This window comes from Aedes aegypti, chromosome 2 (assembly GCF_002204515.2).
Source record: "Aedes aegypti strain LVP_AGWG chromosome 2, AaegL5.0 Primary Assembly, whole genome shotgun sequence".
Taxonomy (NCBI): domain Eukaryota; kingdom Metazoa; phylum Arthropoda; class Insecta; order Diptera; family Culicidae; genus Aedes; species Aedes aegypti.
In genome coordinates this window covers 152,372,553-152,390,237 of record NC_035108.1, presented here as the reverse complement: position 1 = coordinate 152,390,237, position 17,685 = coordinate 152,372,553, and the positions used below count along the sequence as shown (strand labels likewise).

The window sequence follows — 17,685 nt, the reverse complement described above, 5'->3', positions numbered from 1 at the left end:
TTCGACTGGAAGTCTTTGAGTTATGGGTGCAGTTTGGGATCCACGTGGAACGAAACAGTAAAAGTATGGACCGCGTTTTCCCAGTACCTATATTACAAAACAATTCGCTTGCCGGAGCTAAGGATACGAGTAATAATTTCTCACGAAAAAATATCAATCATACAGCTTGAGAGGCAGGATGGGTGGTAAACGCGTTTACACTCTCATCTGCGTAGAACATAAATCATCGAAAACTTCGACGTAGTGGTCGGCTTACATTATTGTGTTTAGCCTTTTGCCCCAGCACAGGATATTCGGTTCGTTCTTTGGGCGTCATCCAAGCCGAACGAAAATGGGTAGCGAACATATTGAACGGTTCAGTTTATGCTGGAGGAGGCACAGCGATAAAATTGGAAATTTTAAGTGAATGGTTAAAATTTATGAGCGAAGGAAGTTATCCAATGGATCCAATAACGATGTTATTACGTTATTATCACATTATAGAGAGCTGTTGGAGGGTGTAAATTTAATCATGTGCGAAGTGTAAGCCTAGGAAGTTTCATATTCGTTTATTTCTGGGTGAATACCAGATAAACTTTTACTTGAGCTTAACTTCAGCTTATTCAGGTAACCAATAAGGTATATCGGCTGATAAAACGCAAATAATGCTTAAAGTAGCGCTATATTAGCCAAAATAAAGGGATAGCTTGATATACGGCTTATGGTTACCTGGGTAGTTTAAGCTTTAGCTTAGCTTTAGCTTAGCTTTAGCTTAGCTTTAGCTTAGCTTTAGCTTAGCTTTAGCTTAGCTTTAGCTTAGCTTTAGCTTAGCTTTAGCTTAGCTTTAGCTTAGCTTTAGCTTAGCTTTAGCTTAGCTTTAGCTTAGCTTTAGCTTAGCTTTAGCTTAGCTTTAGCTTAGCTTTAGCTTAGCTTTAGCTTAGCTTTAGCTTAGCTTTAGCTTAGCTTTAGCTTAGCTTTAGCTTAGCTTTAGCTTAGCTTTAGCTTAGCTTTAGCTTAGCTTTAGCTTAGCTTTAGCTTAGCTTTAGCTTAGCTTTAGCTTAGCTTAGCTTTAGCTTAGCTTTAGCTTAGCTTTAGCTTAGCTTTAGCTTAGCTTTAGCTTAGCTTTAGCTTAGCTTTAGCTTAGCTTTAGCTTAGCTTTAGCTTAGCTTTAGCTTAGCTTTAGCTTAGCTTTAGCTTAGCTTTAGCTTAGCTTTAGCTTAGCTTTAGCTTAGCTTTAGCTTAGCTTTAGCTTAGCTTTAGCTTAGCTTTAGCTTAGCTTTAGCTTAGCTTTAGCTTAGCTTTAGCTTAGCTTTAGCTTAGCTTTAGCTTAGCTTTAGCTTAGCTTTAGCTTAGCTTTAGCTTAGCTTTAGCTTAGCTTTAGCTTAGCTTTAGCTTAGCTTTAGCTTAGCTTTAGCTTAGCTTTAGCTTAGCTTTAGCTTAGCTTTAGCTTAGCTTTAGCTTAGCTTTAGCTTAGCTTTAGCTTAGCTTTAGCTTAGCTTTAGCTTAGCTTTAGCTTAGCTTTAGCTTAGCTTTAGCTTAGCTTTAGCTTAGCTTTAGCTTAGCTTTAGCTTAGCTTTAGCTTAGCTTTAGCTTAGCTTTAGCTTAGCTTTAGCTTAGCTTTAGCTTAGCTTTAGCTTAGCTTTAGCTTAGCTTTAGCTTAGCTTTAGCTTAGCTTTAGCTTAGCTTTAGCTTAGCTTTAGCTTAGCTTTAGCTTAGCTTTAGCTTAGCTTTAGCTTAGCTTTAGCTTAGCTTTAGCTTAGCTTTAGCTTAGCTTTAGCTTAGCTTTAGCTTAGCTTTAGCTTAGCTTTAGCTTAGCTTTAGCTTAGCTTTAGCTTAGCTTTAGCTTAGCTTTAGCTTAGCTTTAGCTTAGCTTTAGCTTAGCTTTAGCTTAGCTTTAGCTTAGCTTTAGCTTAGCTTTAGCTTAGCTTTAGCTTAGCTTTAGCTTAGCTTTAGCTTAGCTTTAGCTTAGCTTTAGCTTAGCTTTAGCTTAGCTTTAGCTTAGCTTTAGCTTAGCTTTAGCTTAGCTTTAGCTTAGCTTTAGCTTAGCTTTAGCTTAGCTTTAGCTTAGCTTTAGCTTAGCTTTAGCTTAGCTTTAGCTTAGCTTTAGCTTAGCTTTAGCTTAGCTTTAGCTTAGCTTTAGCTTAGCTTTAGCTTAGCTTTAGCTTAGCTTTAGCTCCTACCTCCTCAATACCTATCGAATACCAAAATGAAGTATTTTAATTACATTAAACATTTTTTTCAAATACCATTTTAATACCAATATGAGGTATTGACAACTGAACAATACCTAATTATGGTATAATACCAAAATATGGTATGCATAAGTTATTGCGAGATATTCATTCCTCCTCGGGTTGCCATACAAGCTAGCAAACTTGCATACAAGTTGGCTGAAACAGTCAAATTTTGCATTTTTCACACTCATTATCTCAAAGCTAGATGTGCTATTATATTTTTCAAAAAGGCAATGGATTCAACAACCCTTAATTTAGTAAATAGTGGTATTTTGGTGCTTGAGACAAAAACTTGTACCACAGTGTAATCGATTTGAGAAGTGATAAATTTCATCCTGAACTGGGATTCCTCGATTTTTTTTATTTAAGAGATGATTTTTAGCATTGAAGTCACATTTGTTAGAAAATTTTGGTATATGAGCCAATGCACAGTGGGTAAAAGGTAGTAAACCGACGCAGAATTCTGTATTTTGTGAGAACAACTTATAATCCTTGAGATACTACCTGTATCTTAAAATTGTCTAAAGAATTGGTTCTGATGGCCGCACGGATTGCTATCATGTTCATTTCATTTCAATTCCCCATTTTTAATAGATTTTTGATAGGATTCATCAGATTATATGCAGGGAAACTATTTATGAGTTTTTGAAATAACATTTTCTTTGCGATAACATTCTGTGTGAATAAGAGGAAGAATTGAAACTATTTCCCCCAAATCAAAGCGATGTTTTACGGCAACAGCGACAAACAATCGCCACGATTGCGCTGATCTTTCGCTACATGAACAGTTTGATGAGCGTGTCTAAGCCACAGCGACACAAATTCGCAGCGATTTTCGTCGCGTCAGTCTAGGTGGTTCAATATAAGAGTGCTTGCAACGAAACAATCGATGATTCAATGGTTCTCAAGCCTGGGGTAGAACTTTGACAGCTGCAGTAGAACTTGGCGACTATAACTAAAATAAATAAATAAACTACCGTAGGACGGAAAATTTCCTAAAGAACCGCAATACCCAATTCCCAATATGGTCGGGCTTCTAAAAGGACTGCTGATATTCACTCTCATATAAACAGGCATGCTTTGTAAACAGTTAAAATAACGTTTTCTAAGTGACAGCAGTCTAAGGGAATGAGTGCTGGAAGTTATACTGGTCTGACGGATCGTTCTTATGCTGTTTTTACTTACATTCCCCATTTTTGTTCGGTTTTAAGAAAATGGAAAAATGAGATATATGGGTAAATTGAGCATTAAAGCAAACCGTGCGATCTGTTTATATTTCTTTACTCATTTGTTAAGATTGTTGTCACTTAGAATTCGTTAACCCGTATAGGCCTGAGTGAAAGCAAATTTTAAATGGATTCAAATGATTTTTTGTCAGTATACTAGCGCACATATCTTATTTTAAGAAGTGGACAGAGGAACGCGGAAATATTCCTGTGGCCGGAGTTATTCCGGTGGGTCACTGGGTCAGGTCGGATGAAAATGTCACTGTGCGTTTGTGCCCCTGGAGGTAGGCAAATTTCAAGTCACAGATAATTTCACGAATCGGCTTATAATATGGCCACTATATGACGGAATTTTGAGAAAATTGCATAATTGTAAACCTTTTGAGAAACAATTGAATTGTATAACTATGAGTTTTGCATTTGATTGATCCTACAAATAACCATTTTCGGGTCCCGAGACGCCTCAAACTTACGATAAAGTGGCCAATTTATACAATTATGTTTGATTTCTGCTTTTCAAGAATTGAAACGGTTTAGTATCCACCAATCTATAGTCGGTTCTTCCGTGCATTACGTCAGAATTGCCACATCCGGTATATTTTATACAATGCAAAACTCTTCATTTATAATGTTGTATATTAGATCTTAATGATTTATGCAAATTAAAATGATTGTCATTGCAAATAAATAAAGATAGCTTGGCATGTCCCAAAAAATAGCCCTTATTTACCCGACTTGACCCAGTGACCCACCGGAATAACTTCGGCCACAGGAATATTTCCGAGTTCCTCTGGCCACTCCTAGAAACTAGATATGTGGGCCAGCAAACTCACAAAAAATCATATGAATCCGTTAAGAATTCGCTGACCGGTGAGGGTTTTAGTGTTTTTGCTTTCACTCAGGCCTATACGGGTTAATTCAATAGTTCATAATAAATTTTCTTGGACATAGCATGAAAATTTTTTGACAAATTTGATTAAAATAGGTTATTTGCGTAAAATGAGCATTTCAACAATCCATTCGCTCAGTTTAAATTACTGCACTCACTTTTTAGACTTAGGTAACGTTACCTAAATGATTCGTTAGAGGTACCTTTGCTTATAATTAGAGAAAGTATCAAGGGCTAGATAAAAATTGAGAATTTGGGTAAAATGAGCATGATGCCAACCCTTGTGAAAACTTTCAATTCCAGCACTCATATCCTTCGACTTTTGATGCCCAGAGAACGTTATATCAATAGTTAATTGAAAGTTTTCTTGCACATAATATGAGAAATCTCACCAATGTCTGATAAAATGAGGAATTTGGAGGAAAAGAGCATGATACCCATCCATGCGATTAGTTTCAATTTCTAAATTCCTTCTCTTGACTGTTATCGCTTAAAAAGCTTTAATACATTCTGCTTCCCTGAATGGAATATGATAAGTTCTATCAAAAGACCGATAAATGGAGATTTTGTATAAATTGTGAATGATATGGATCCATTTGATCAATTGTAATTCTTCATGAATCAAATGACAAACCTGATAAAATGGTTGATTTTGGTAAAAATGGCGTGATAACGATCCGCGCAGGTAGTTTCAACACCTAAACTCACTTACTTAGACTGTTATTGCTTAACAGTTCCCTTTCATATAAAATGAGGGAGCCTATCAAAAACCAGCTTGAAAACAATCCGTGCGGCCAGTTTTAATACAAATGGAGCTCGCTGTAGTAAATTCCTTAGCCATTCCTTTCGAAGATTGTTTTCTTTTCTTCAGCAGAACATCATATATAGTTTCACAGAATGAAATTTAAAAGAAAAATACCAAAAAAGATCAATGGTAATAATATCACTTACTTAAGTAAACATATTTCTCCAAGTCTTTAAAACGATTTTCAATGTTGTTAAGAGTCTAGGCTATAGACTTATTTTTTATGTTTTACGACACTTAATATAAAACAATAAATAAAACAAACTAAATGAAAACATAACTGAGAATGATTTTTTTTTTCAAATTCTTTATTAGTATCATTCCAAACATTACATTCATTATTTCTTATATTTAGGTGTTCTGTGTTATTAGACAACACTATTATACTGATTTGGTAAAACAAATCTAAAATTTTATTAACATATTGTTAACAACATATTACAGTTCAGATTTTTTACAGGTGAGTTGATTTCACCTGCTTATAAGAGAAAAAAAAACGTTTTGAATATACTTAACCTAACTTTACCTAAACCTATAACGCATTAATCGTGGCAAACTAAGAATGAATGATAATTATTGCAATATTGTGAAATCAAAATTATCTAGCACTCTACTAGGTTTAAAGGACTTTCTCTCATCTTGATACTCCAAACAGAACAGTTCCCACTTAAAGCAGTGTCCCAAGTTTCAGCACATAAAACTTGAGTTAGCAAAAAGCATTATGCGCGTTTTTTCCTCCCGAATTCGGTCCGCCGATCAACCGTTGGCAACGAGCGTGCAAACATCACATAAAAAATCAGCACATAAACAGATCATCATATTTATTCTGTCACGATTGCCGAACGAGAATCCCCGCCGTGATGAATATGGATTTCTGCGTCACAGCGATGATAAGCTGGATTTTCCTCTCGCTTTTTTTTTCAGGGACAGTACCCTAGTAGCGACTCTGCTCCTATCCTCTTCTAGACGGGATGGCGCAAAACCAGTCGAGTGGGAAAAAGATGAATCTCAGCTATTTTTCCCCCCAACTTGCTGCCATTCACCGGATAGCATCGGAATTGGATGGCGGTATCCGTCGAGTGGGTTTATTGTTTTGGCACATGCATGCCAAATATTGCCAAACGGTTCGCCACACACTGCTTACACACACACGCTCACACAATGGGTGTCATAATCGAGATTCAAATCTGGTAAACACAAGGGCGTGAACCTGTCACCAAAGTGGATATTGTTATCTGTTGGGTACGCACATATGGATGTACAGTAGGGTATACCAGAAACATTTATGTTCGGAAATATCATGCTCATGATAAACAGGTATTTTGTTTTCGTTTCATATGAAAATTTCTATGATCTAACTTCCCCTAAAATATGTTTATACTCGAGGTAAGTGGAACCTATTAAACATGCACCAGAATTAAAACTTTTCCTACACTTCTCAAATATTTTCCTACTCTCTAGACAACATTCAAGCAAATAACTTTTGTCAGCGTTGAGCATCCCAACGTTTCGAACATTGATTATTTTTTTCTGGAACACCCTAATGAAACACACGGATGACGGCTGGAAGCAACCTAGGATAACGATAACCATTAGGGAAATTCTATTATGGAGCGGTACGATGATCGATAGGGGATGGTGATGAATCTTCGAAACACATCCAAAAAATTGGGTCAAGCCAGGTAACCGGAAGGACAATCAGGTTATTTTGGGCACAAAAGGTACTCGTAACGTGAAGCTTTCTCGTGATTGAACCTGAGGGTCGTGAAAGGCGATGACAATGTCGGAGTTTATTTGCGTCATACGTCGTTGCTAAAAGTTGACCCACTTTGAGCGCTTTACCGAAGAATTATTTGGTAGAAAGAGTAAAATCAAATTGTCACGATGGAGGGAATATTGAGCTTAACAAATAAGGTTCCTGAATAGTCCTGGGAAGTGAAAATCCTTTCGTCGGCACAAAGTAAAACATTCTCGGCTGGCTTTTCCGTTTTGAATAATGTAGATGGCTCTCCGGTTTAGGGACAAAATGTCGAAAGACAAAACGTCGAAACCCAAAACGTCGAATGCCAAAACGTCGAATCCCAAAACGACGAAAGGGACAAAACGTCGAAGGGACAAAACGTCGAAAGCAGTCATTTTTCTAACGAAGGTTTCTGATAAATAACGTTGCTAAGGAAAAATGGTTGCGATGCGGACGGCATTGGAAATAAACAAATTTACATTTTTTCATCACAGTGAGCAAGAAAAAAAATCAGAAATATGTCACTCTTACATCCATTTTCAACGAGGAGAGAAGCAAATTATGAAGCAAATTGAAATTGAGGGCCCTATTTTATAAGTCGAGTCGATCAAAAACGACTCGACTGGAGTCACTGTCGACCAAAAATTTCGCTCGACTTGACTCTGTCACTCGAGTTTATCGACTGTTGTCTCTCTACGTAACTGGATTAGTATGGGAGTCGACGGGTGACATCTGAAATATGCATGCTTGCTTTGATCGACAATGACTTCAGACGAGTCACGAGAATCCGCTCGAATTACAAAATAGACCCCTGAAGCATTATAGGTACCTATATGCAGAAGTGAATAAACCAGTCATCCATAGAGGGAATATAGGTTCGTGGATTGAGTTATACCTTTAGCAACGCATTCCGCAGATTCCTGCGGTAAAAAATCATGTTCCAATAACTTCCCAATAACTCCAAACTCATTTCCACTCTTTCTTTACAAACACACCTTATCCAGGCACTGAAACTTCCTTCAGCTCTAGTCCTTTTCTTTCGCCTTCACCGGTCACATTCACAGGTGCTGAGGTCTGGAGAGTCTACATTCCAGTTGAAAATCAATCAAATTGCTTGCTCGCTGACCAATCGATCAAATTTTCAACGCAGAGCACTGTTGGGCTCTCAAGACTTGTTCTCTTAAAGATTTAAGTTGTGGTTTCGTTCTATAATCATCTTATACCATTCAATTTAATTGAAATAACGCGAAGTCAAAAGTAAATGTGTTATTTGTGCGATTGTTACAATGGTGTTTCTAGTTCATAATAAATTAACGTAGGTACATGTTATAATTTCAATGGCTTAGGGCCCTATTTTATAAGTCGAGTCGATCAAAAACGACTCGACTGGAGTCACTGTCGACCAAAAATTTCGCTCGACTGGGCTCTGTCACTCGAGTTTATCGACAGTTGTCACTCTATGTGACTGAATTACTATGGGAGTCGACCGGTGACATCTGAAATATCCATGCTCACTTTGATCGACAGTGAATACAAACGAGTCACATGAATCTGCTCGATTTACAAAATAGACCCCTTAATTTCAATGATGACACTGATTTTTGACCATTAGTGAATTCTTTATTCTTTAAAAACTTACTCATTCTTTTATCGAATAAGTATAATTGAATTGATTGGTTGAATTTCTTTCCATAAACATCTATTCAGGATCGCATATGTAGAAATCAAAATCTCTAGCAAATTTCAAATATGTACTATCGAAATGAGTTTTAAATATTGATTTTCTGGAAGAGAATTAGGTAATATATTTTTATCATTTATACAATAGTATTAAATAATGAGCACTATACAAGTATCAATTGAAAGGTAAATATAAACCGAATTAAGTTCAATACCATTTAATTCCAACTAGAACTAGAAAAACTATAAATTAGTTTTTTCCAAAACACGCTCTTTGCATACTCATATAATTATCACTTTGGTAGAGGACTCCAATAATAATGCTGTTACCTGAAAATTAAAAATATTTTTTCCGACAGGTTCTGCCAATTTTCAATTTGATTTTTTACTATCCCTTCCAAGACCAACTAAAATTACGGTATCATGGAAAAAACATTGGAAAATTTATATATATTTTTCACTGCTTTATCCTTTCGACATTTCGGCATTCGACATTTTGTCTTTCGACGTTTTGGCCTTTCGACGTTTTGTCCTTTCGACGTTTTGGCATTCGACGTTTTGGCATTCGACATTTTGTCTTTCGACGTTTTGTCACCCAACCTGGCTCTCCATCGTTCTCATATACAACGAAAGAGTCGCATTAAATGTTAGGTTGGCACCGCATGAAAGCATAACTGAAATGCTCAAGTCATTTTCTCAAATTTTGTGGGTTTTCCCTCTTTCATCTCAACCATACACAGATATCAGATCCCACACATTTTTTTTAGTTGAATTGCACTACTTTGTTTTAAGTTGAACTCGTACTTACGAGATTGTAGATTGACAAAACTTTTAAATAACAAATAATCGTTTAGCTTTCCGATAACCGACTAAAGCATAGGAATATCATATTTTCACTGTGATTTCAGATTTAAATTAAAAAGGTAATATGAGGCTGCCTTGCAAATTCAATATAAATTCTCTCTCTAACCGATTATTTAAGGCATTCATTCGTAAACATCTAGCTAAAATAAAACTCTTCAAAACAGCTCTTGGAAAACGAAAGTTTTTTAATTGGGAGCACCGATACTGCATCACTATATGAACTATGTGTGGCAATGGGTGTTGATTGCTGTCTGTTGCATTACCACCCACTGCACTGGCTGGATAGAGGTGACTTGAGGCTGGGTGCAAATTAGTGTTTATTGAATGTTCAATATATTGTGGTTTTCCTACGTAGAAAACCCATGTCTTCAACAAAGTTGTTGCCTAGCTCGAAGACAATTCAGTGTAGAGTTACATATTTCTCAGGAGCACATATATGTACTGGCGAGTAGAGTTACATATTTCTCAGGAGCACATAAATGTACTGACGAGCCTCCAACCAAACCGTCTCTCAGCTTATCGGAATCCTAGCGTGCTGCGCTAGATGGAGGCTCACGAAAATTCTAAAAGCGCGCGCTAGGTGATGTGCTCTCGGTGAGACTCGTCACATGCGCTGCTCGGCGCTATGGCTCGCCATCGGTATCCAAGTTGTGAAACAACTGCTTAGTAACGAAGAGCCTCTACAGCTATTTTCGCCTCATTATGCAGGTGTCTAGATGGCCTACATGATATGATCGAAGACTCGCGATTCAAATGTTACAATTTCGATCCTCGTTGAAAACTTTTGTAATCACTTCAATTATTGCGCTGAATTTTAAACAGCACATGTGACGGAGCGCATGAGACCGCGGTGAGACACATCTCAAGAAAAATGAGGCGCACCAAAAAAGGTCTCACGATGTACAGCGCTCCCGTGCGCTTACAAGCAATGAGGCTCCTGCACCTAAGGCTACAGGACGTGCCCAGTAACTCTAATTCAGTGTTGATGAGTATATCTTTCAGTAGTCTAATAACCAGGCTGAATTCATCATTACTTTACAAATTTTGAAAACCAGCTTTTCCTGCTCGAAATTGAAGCAATGTTTATTAACAATAGGAGCCCGCGATCAAAAACATCTACTGAAAGGACGCCATTCACCGCTCATTGAATTATTCTAAAAAATCTGAACAAATTTTCGCAATTAAAGTTACCGTAATTCGGGGTGTAGTTGATCAGCGGGGAGAAGTTGATCATTCCCGTACTAAGATAATAAGAGCTATGACACGATTTCAATTATTACAATTTCTGAGTTGTGGCATTACCTGATAACTACTCTTGATTTTCATAAATTCGGTTTGGCATTCAAGGTAATTATTTCATGGAAAACAGATTTTTAGGAAATTTTTCATGAACTGTTGAAGGGTTCTTCTCCAAACAATCGACTTTTTCCAGGGCTATACAAAGCTACAGTTTTAATAAACTGTTTCATACATTCCACATATGTTTTGTGTACCCAGTTTCGAATTTGTATTGAGGATACAAATACTTTTTTTTTAGAGAAAAAATGATCTTTTCGCAAGAGGGTTGCTAATTTCAAAGAAAATTGCCTACCTTTAGGCGTTTAATGTGGTGTAATCTGTAATTCACAACTTTCAATTAAAAAATCACCCGATTTATCAATAAGTTGTAAGATTTTTAAGTCTTGATTCAGATTCAAAGACCCCTAATTTAGTGAATAGTATACTTCTTTATTTTAGGAAACCTATCGCAGTAATTGATCAACTTCACCCCGGAATCAAAAACACCACTTTTTGATCTCCAAAAAATGTTTTTGTTATTACGATAATAATTCGTCAAAATTTAATTTATATAATTCGTTGAACATTCAACCAGTACAGGTTTTTAAAATATTTGGATGATAAAACATGCATCCCACTAGGAATTATAGCACAGAATCGCTCAAAATGATCAACTTCCCCCCAGTTTACGGTACCAGCATGTATTAGAATTCCATAATGGATTGTATCAGAATGAAATTGATATGATTTTATGTTATATATTATACCGTAATATGGGGTGCTGAGGGCTCGTGTGGTTTTAAGGGATTGAACTTCTCCATCAAGTTTGACAAATCACAAAAACGTCGGAAGTCGATATATCAGTCATCTGAAATGCTTGATTTGTTCAGGGGATTGTGAGCTGCACTATGTGATAGGTGATGTCTATTAACATAATGTATTGTGGAGTCTAGGTATTGAAAACGATTCAAAACATTTTTGTTCGAATTTTATAGGCAAAATACATTGAACTCATATCTGGTCACATTATGGTAAACAATAATAATATTTTGTCATTTCTCAGAGTTCATAAATGAAGTCTATAAGTGAAGTTGCGTGAAGAGTGAAACCAAATCTACCTATCGAACTGTCAAGCCGTTTACCTATTGAGCAGAGAGCAAACCAAATAGGGGCTGTTTTCGAAGACGAAGGAGAACAATCATTCAAATGGACGATTCAAATATGACGTCCATCGTTTTTCGGGAACTCTAGACTCCCCCTCCCCCCTCTGTCACGCTTTTTTCAATGCCTTTTACACGTACTGTCACACTTTCTTAGAACAACCCCCCCCCTCCCCCAAATGATGGACGTCATTTTTGAATGACCCCAAAGAAGCCTCTTCGCGCAACTCTCTGTATATAGTCATTTCTTAGCTCTTTTTGAGAAACTTCGCGGTCTCGTCAGGCACTAAACGCATTGTTTTATAGAGTGAGCGATATATTTTCGCTCCATACTGGAACATTTTTCTTCTTCAGTCTTTTTTCGACCTTGCCACTGGGTGTTGCATGCAAATACTTTGTTCGGTGTAGTGTTTTATTTACAGGTCAGATTGGTCATTTCCCTTATTGAAACTAAAAGCATGTCAAAATCATCTGTATAGCTTATTGGATTCGTAAATTGCAAATATATAGGTTATGATCCTGTTGCATTGAAGTATAACGATCATTTAAAGACAATTTTACGATGTATTGATAGTTTCCAAATGAGATTAATAACTATGAAAGATTTAGCAGTTAAAATAAAACGGTTTGCGTTTGCAGGCGTTCCAAGTCCGATAATATTAATGTATTATCTGATTAAAGGTTGAACATAACTTCAACCTTTGAATGAAAGCATCAAAGTTATTGACCAAAAAGATTATGTTTTGTTGTTGGCAAAATATGGTTTTATTTACGACACTCAAATTCCTTAGCACCCCATTTTGCATATCCGTAAAAAATCACACATTTTCATGATTATCTCAGAAATCTGTCATAGGATCCTCATAATTGTATTTGGCTTTTGATATACACGAAGAGAGAATGGTAGGGCTGGCCTTTGTTCAATTATTGACGTACTGCAAGTTGCTTGAAAATCGAGTCGAAATTTGTTTTTTCATCCCTTAACACCCCATTTTACGGTTTTTAAAAAGTATTTTATGCTGTTTAAGGCGGTAAACATGAGTTGAACAATGATCTTATTATGGCAGATCGAAAAACGCTTCTTAGCTGCCACGGTTTAATATGTAGTCGAACTATAGTACAAGGAATACAACCAGCTAATGGAAGTACCGTAAAACGGGGTAACTTTGATAATGCGGGTAACTTTGATAGTGCGAGACCCTCAACATATTAAATGAAATTACGAAGTTTCTGTCAATCAGTTAAGGAAAACGAATGCAAAAGTAAAGAGTATTAGTATGACACTTCAAGTCAAAGCTATTTCCGTTGGAATCAAGTGCATTTGAGGATTTTTATGCAAATAGTAAAAATTTACAAGATTTTAGCAATCTGTTCTACGACCACTATTTGATGGAGTCATAATGAGATCGTCACTTACCCATGACAGCCTAGTTATAGTAGAACATGAATTCAGTCTCAAATCTTTTAGCGAAACCCATTTTTACGAACTGGGACCATTTTTGTAATCTGAGTCATAAATTTCCATATAGCGTTAAACGCCTAGAGGTATGCAACACCCTATAAATGTTCCGTAACTCATTCAATCTTGTTCGATTTATACTCCATTATCAAAGTTACCCCAAAACAGAAAACCGACTTTTAATGATATGAAAAATTATATATCCATTCAGAATAAATCTTTTGGCAATCTATCAAGTGCAATCGATAGCTAGGATGTCAGTACTTGTTTTAAAAAAATGAATTGTAATTCTTTGAAACAGCATGCATAAATATTGAAGTTTTCTTCGAAAAAACTATCAAAGTTACCCCGTTTTACGGTAAATCAATTCCAACTAGTGTTGTATATAGGGCCTCACACTTAGGATGATTGGTGAATGGCGCCTCAAACCTGTACCATTAGCGTACATGTCGTTCAGTATCATTATACAATTTTCACATTTCAACTTTTTTCCTACAAAAACAAATGTTTTATCTTGTGTCTAGTGCAAAAAGTTGTGAAAAATATCGAACAACCGATTTTTGACAGAGTTTAACATGTTTAAATGCTGTTAAATGAGCGGTGAATAGCGTCCTTACGGTATATGGAATGATGGCTCAACCGATATCCGAAATTCTTTCACGTATCCCATGTCCATATCTTCAAGTTTTGTACGTATGGAAGAAATTTTTTCTAGGGGTGTACAAATTTCCCCTAGAGCAATGAAACCAATACATTTTTTTGTTGACTGAATCTACATGAGATTAAAGTTTATCAGATTCGACTAATCGTGAATAATAAGAAGAATAACACAAAAAAAAACAAAAAATTCGAGCAACCCTAACGTGGCAAGTTTGGGAAGGTCACTAATTTCGACAGCTAAACTTCTAGTGCTTTTGATATGTGTAGTCAAGGTTCGGTATCTGGGTGTATCTTCGACAATAGTAGTTTACGGAACAAGTTGCAGAATGATGATTTTTACAGCACGAGTTGTAAATTTATCCAACGAGGCTTGCCGAGTAGGATAATTACGACGAGTGCTGTAAAAATCGAGTTATGCAACGAGTTACGTACAACATTTTTTGCAATTCCGTTGAAGACCACTTGAGGGTATCAGAAATTATATCGGAATGCATTCACCATTATTTTACAATTTCTGAAAAATTGTTGTGTAATGATTCGTTACGCAACTCAAAACTGTTGCGTAATGAGAAAGCGTTGCGTTATGAATCATTACAGCACTGATTTCAGTTGCGTAATTACTATTCCCGCACTGCATACTTCAATGCAGGAAAGTAACATTTTTTCGATATAATTTTGCTTGCATAAGTGCAGTGAACATGTTTGATCCTACTTATCAATTTTGGATTACACTAACAATTTAAATTACTAAGAAGCTAAGTAATACCTTTTTTTGCCTATGAACCGAAATATAAAGCAATGACATATAGCTTTTTCGACATTTATTTGCAAGTCCAGCGAACATTTTTGATTAGTACCGTAATCCGGGGTATCATTGATCAGCGGGGTAACATTGATCGGAATGACTCATCTCGTAAAAAGTCCGTATCATCATTTATTGAGGAAACATTTCCAAATCACGAACGGTGCTTCTCTTTCTTATATACATAAACTAATGTAAGGGAGGATTTTTGCGAAAATTGCGTTTACATTATGCGTAAATTTGACAACTTTTCGAAACAATGATTTCAATGGGTAAGGATGATACTACCGAAGATTCATGTCTCACATAAGTTCTGCAAACGATATGAGCAAGGAAAATGCGGTTCTTACTAAAAATGGCATCGCCGAAAACGATTCCGTTGTCAAAACTTTCATAAGTATGCTCAATTAGGCAACATTAACGAATTACTGTAAAGAATATAGAATTCCCTTAGGAAATTGCCTACCTTTAGGCGTAATCCGTGGTTCGAGGTGTTTTTAATTTTAAAATAACTCAAAAAGTAAATGACTTGTAAGCGTTTGGCCTTCATATTCGGCTTCGGGGGCCATGATTTAAGTAAGTAACGATATTTTCAATATTACCAAACATTGTTTACACAGGTGATCAATGTTACCCCATATCAGCTAAATCAAAAAATCACCTAAAACATTTTTTTAAACATGCCTAAATCTTTCAAAAAACAAAATGCAGTATATAGTCACGAGCTATGGGTGGCAGTACTTGTTTTAAAAATATAAAATTTGCAACATTTTCATTTTCAAACGAAATATTTAAGAAATATTCAAAAAAATGATCAATGTTACCCCGGATTACGGTAACAGAAATTCGGAATCACACTCAAAATTTATTTTATTCAAATACTTAATTAATTATTAGTTTTTTTATCTGTTTCCATATAAATCAAATTTCAAAGGAATAGCCTGTAGTTTTTCGATATCAATTTAAAAAGACAATACACGTTAATGCTTCCAGTGGGCATTTATGCCCTTTGAAGGAAGCACCACACTAGACAACGGACTAGCATGCAACGCCCAGTGGCACAGTCGGAAAACATTCCTCACGAAAAGTTTACCGGCCTGAGGCGGGAATCGAACCCACACTCCTTAGCACAATGCTGCTAAATGCCTTGGTGACACTAACCGCACGGCTGCGAAGCCCACAGTTATATTGAATGTGTTCAGTGTTCATAATACTTTTGATGCGAAAAGTTACTTTTTGATGGTTTAAAGAGTATTGTATTTTCCCATATAAGGGAAACAAAGAATGTTGTATGGAGATAGCAAACAATTTAAACCAAATTTAATTCAAAATGAAAGTTTAAGTGCAAAATAGCATGGCTAGTGAATTAGATCACAAAAAAGTTTCATAAATTATACTTTAAACTTCATGTAAACATCAATAAAATCAGTGTTTTATACAACTTTAGCGACCTGTAGCTAAAATTTGTGACGTGCTGGAACATTTCTGAAAATGGCATCAGATTCAGCAACCCCAAATCTACTCGAGGCACATAATTTGATCCTTGAGACACGCAACAATGTAATTTTTGTTACGCTGTGTAATTTTTGATTACACCTAAAATTAATTTCACAGTCAACTCGATATTGAAGGGATCATTGAGTTAGGAAGCAATGGAGTTTTTCTTTTCTTTGTCCTCGCTGGGACAAAGTCTGCTTCTCAGCTTAGTGTTCAATGAGCACTTCTGGACCGACCGGGAATCCAACCCAGACACCTTCAGCATCGCTTTGCTTAGTAGCCGTGGATTTAACCACTCTGCTAAGGTGGGCCTCTTAGAGAAAAGGAGGAATCGAGTTTTAGAACACAAAACAAATGTAAATCGTGAACATCGAGGTACTCAGCCAACAAATACGTTCACATAACTAAGACTGTAACTCAATAAAGTGAACACTTATTCGGTAAAAACATATGCATAAATTCCCTCTATTCGCACAAATCTGGAGGCCATATAGGTACAATATAGAAAATTCATCATGGTCAACACAACTCCAGGAGATTTGATGTGACGTTCATTAGAACTTCGTGTATGACTGTGTGTTGCAGCTTATGTAACTTAATTTTTACAAACAATGAAAATTAAAACAAATAAAAAATTATCAGACAAGCCTCGATCCTCTGGCCTTTATATCATCAGTCAAATACGCTACAACTATGCCATTGAGCCGTTGTTGCAGCATTTTGCTTTTTCGAAAATATAAATGCAATATTGTATACCATCATGAAACAAAGTGAAGCAACTTATTGGAGACATTGAGTTGAACAGCGATGTTCTTTTAACTGGTAACATTATTGCAACCTTTTCTACTCGCTATTAATCAGTTATTTGTAACTCAAAACCAAATTTGTTTTATGGATGCTGTTCAATAGTTGTCAATGTTTACCACTTCGGAGAAAGCTCTCGAAAATGGCAATGCGAAGCCCGGAAAATCGCTGCACACGTGATGATCGATCATTGTCATATTCTGTTCAAGTGATGATAAACTGATGTTGCGGTAAAGAATTGTTGCAACAAGAATAGGAGATGACAATGTCTTTGTTGCTGCGTGCTGGGTGACAATTGATTCACTGTATGCACTCATATGTAATCTCACATTGAAGGCTATAATAGAGTCACACTAAGTGAAGTTGAAATCCTAATGGTATAACAGTTTGAAGTTACACATTAAGTCAGATTAAACTGGAATTCTATAATATGTAAATTAAAGTAAGATGAAATTGATTACTTCATTAACGATTTCAATCAATTAAATTTTGCGTCATATCCAATTGTAACGAAAACTGCACATTTGTACAATTTGAAATTAACATCCTTATTGCATTCTAAATCAAATTGTGTACATATTTATTATAAAAACTTTAAAGCAGACAA

At 36.1% G+C, this 17,685-nt stretch overlaps 1 protein-coding gene across 3 annotated transcripts in view; it reads right to left on the bottom strand.

Moving 5' to 3' along the window:
- The window catches only part of LOC5569618, a 357,222-nt gene that overhangs the window by 183,875 nt on the left and 155,662 nt on the right, over positions 1–17,685 (bottom strand). The gene's annotated exons all lie outside the window — the stretch shown is intronic.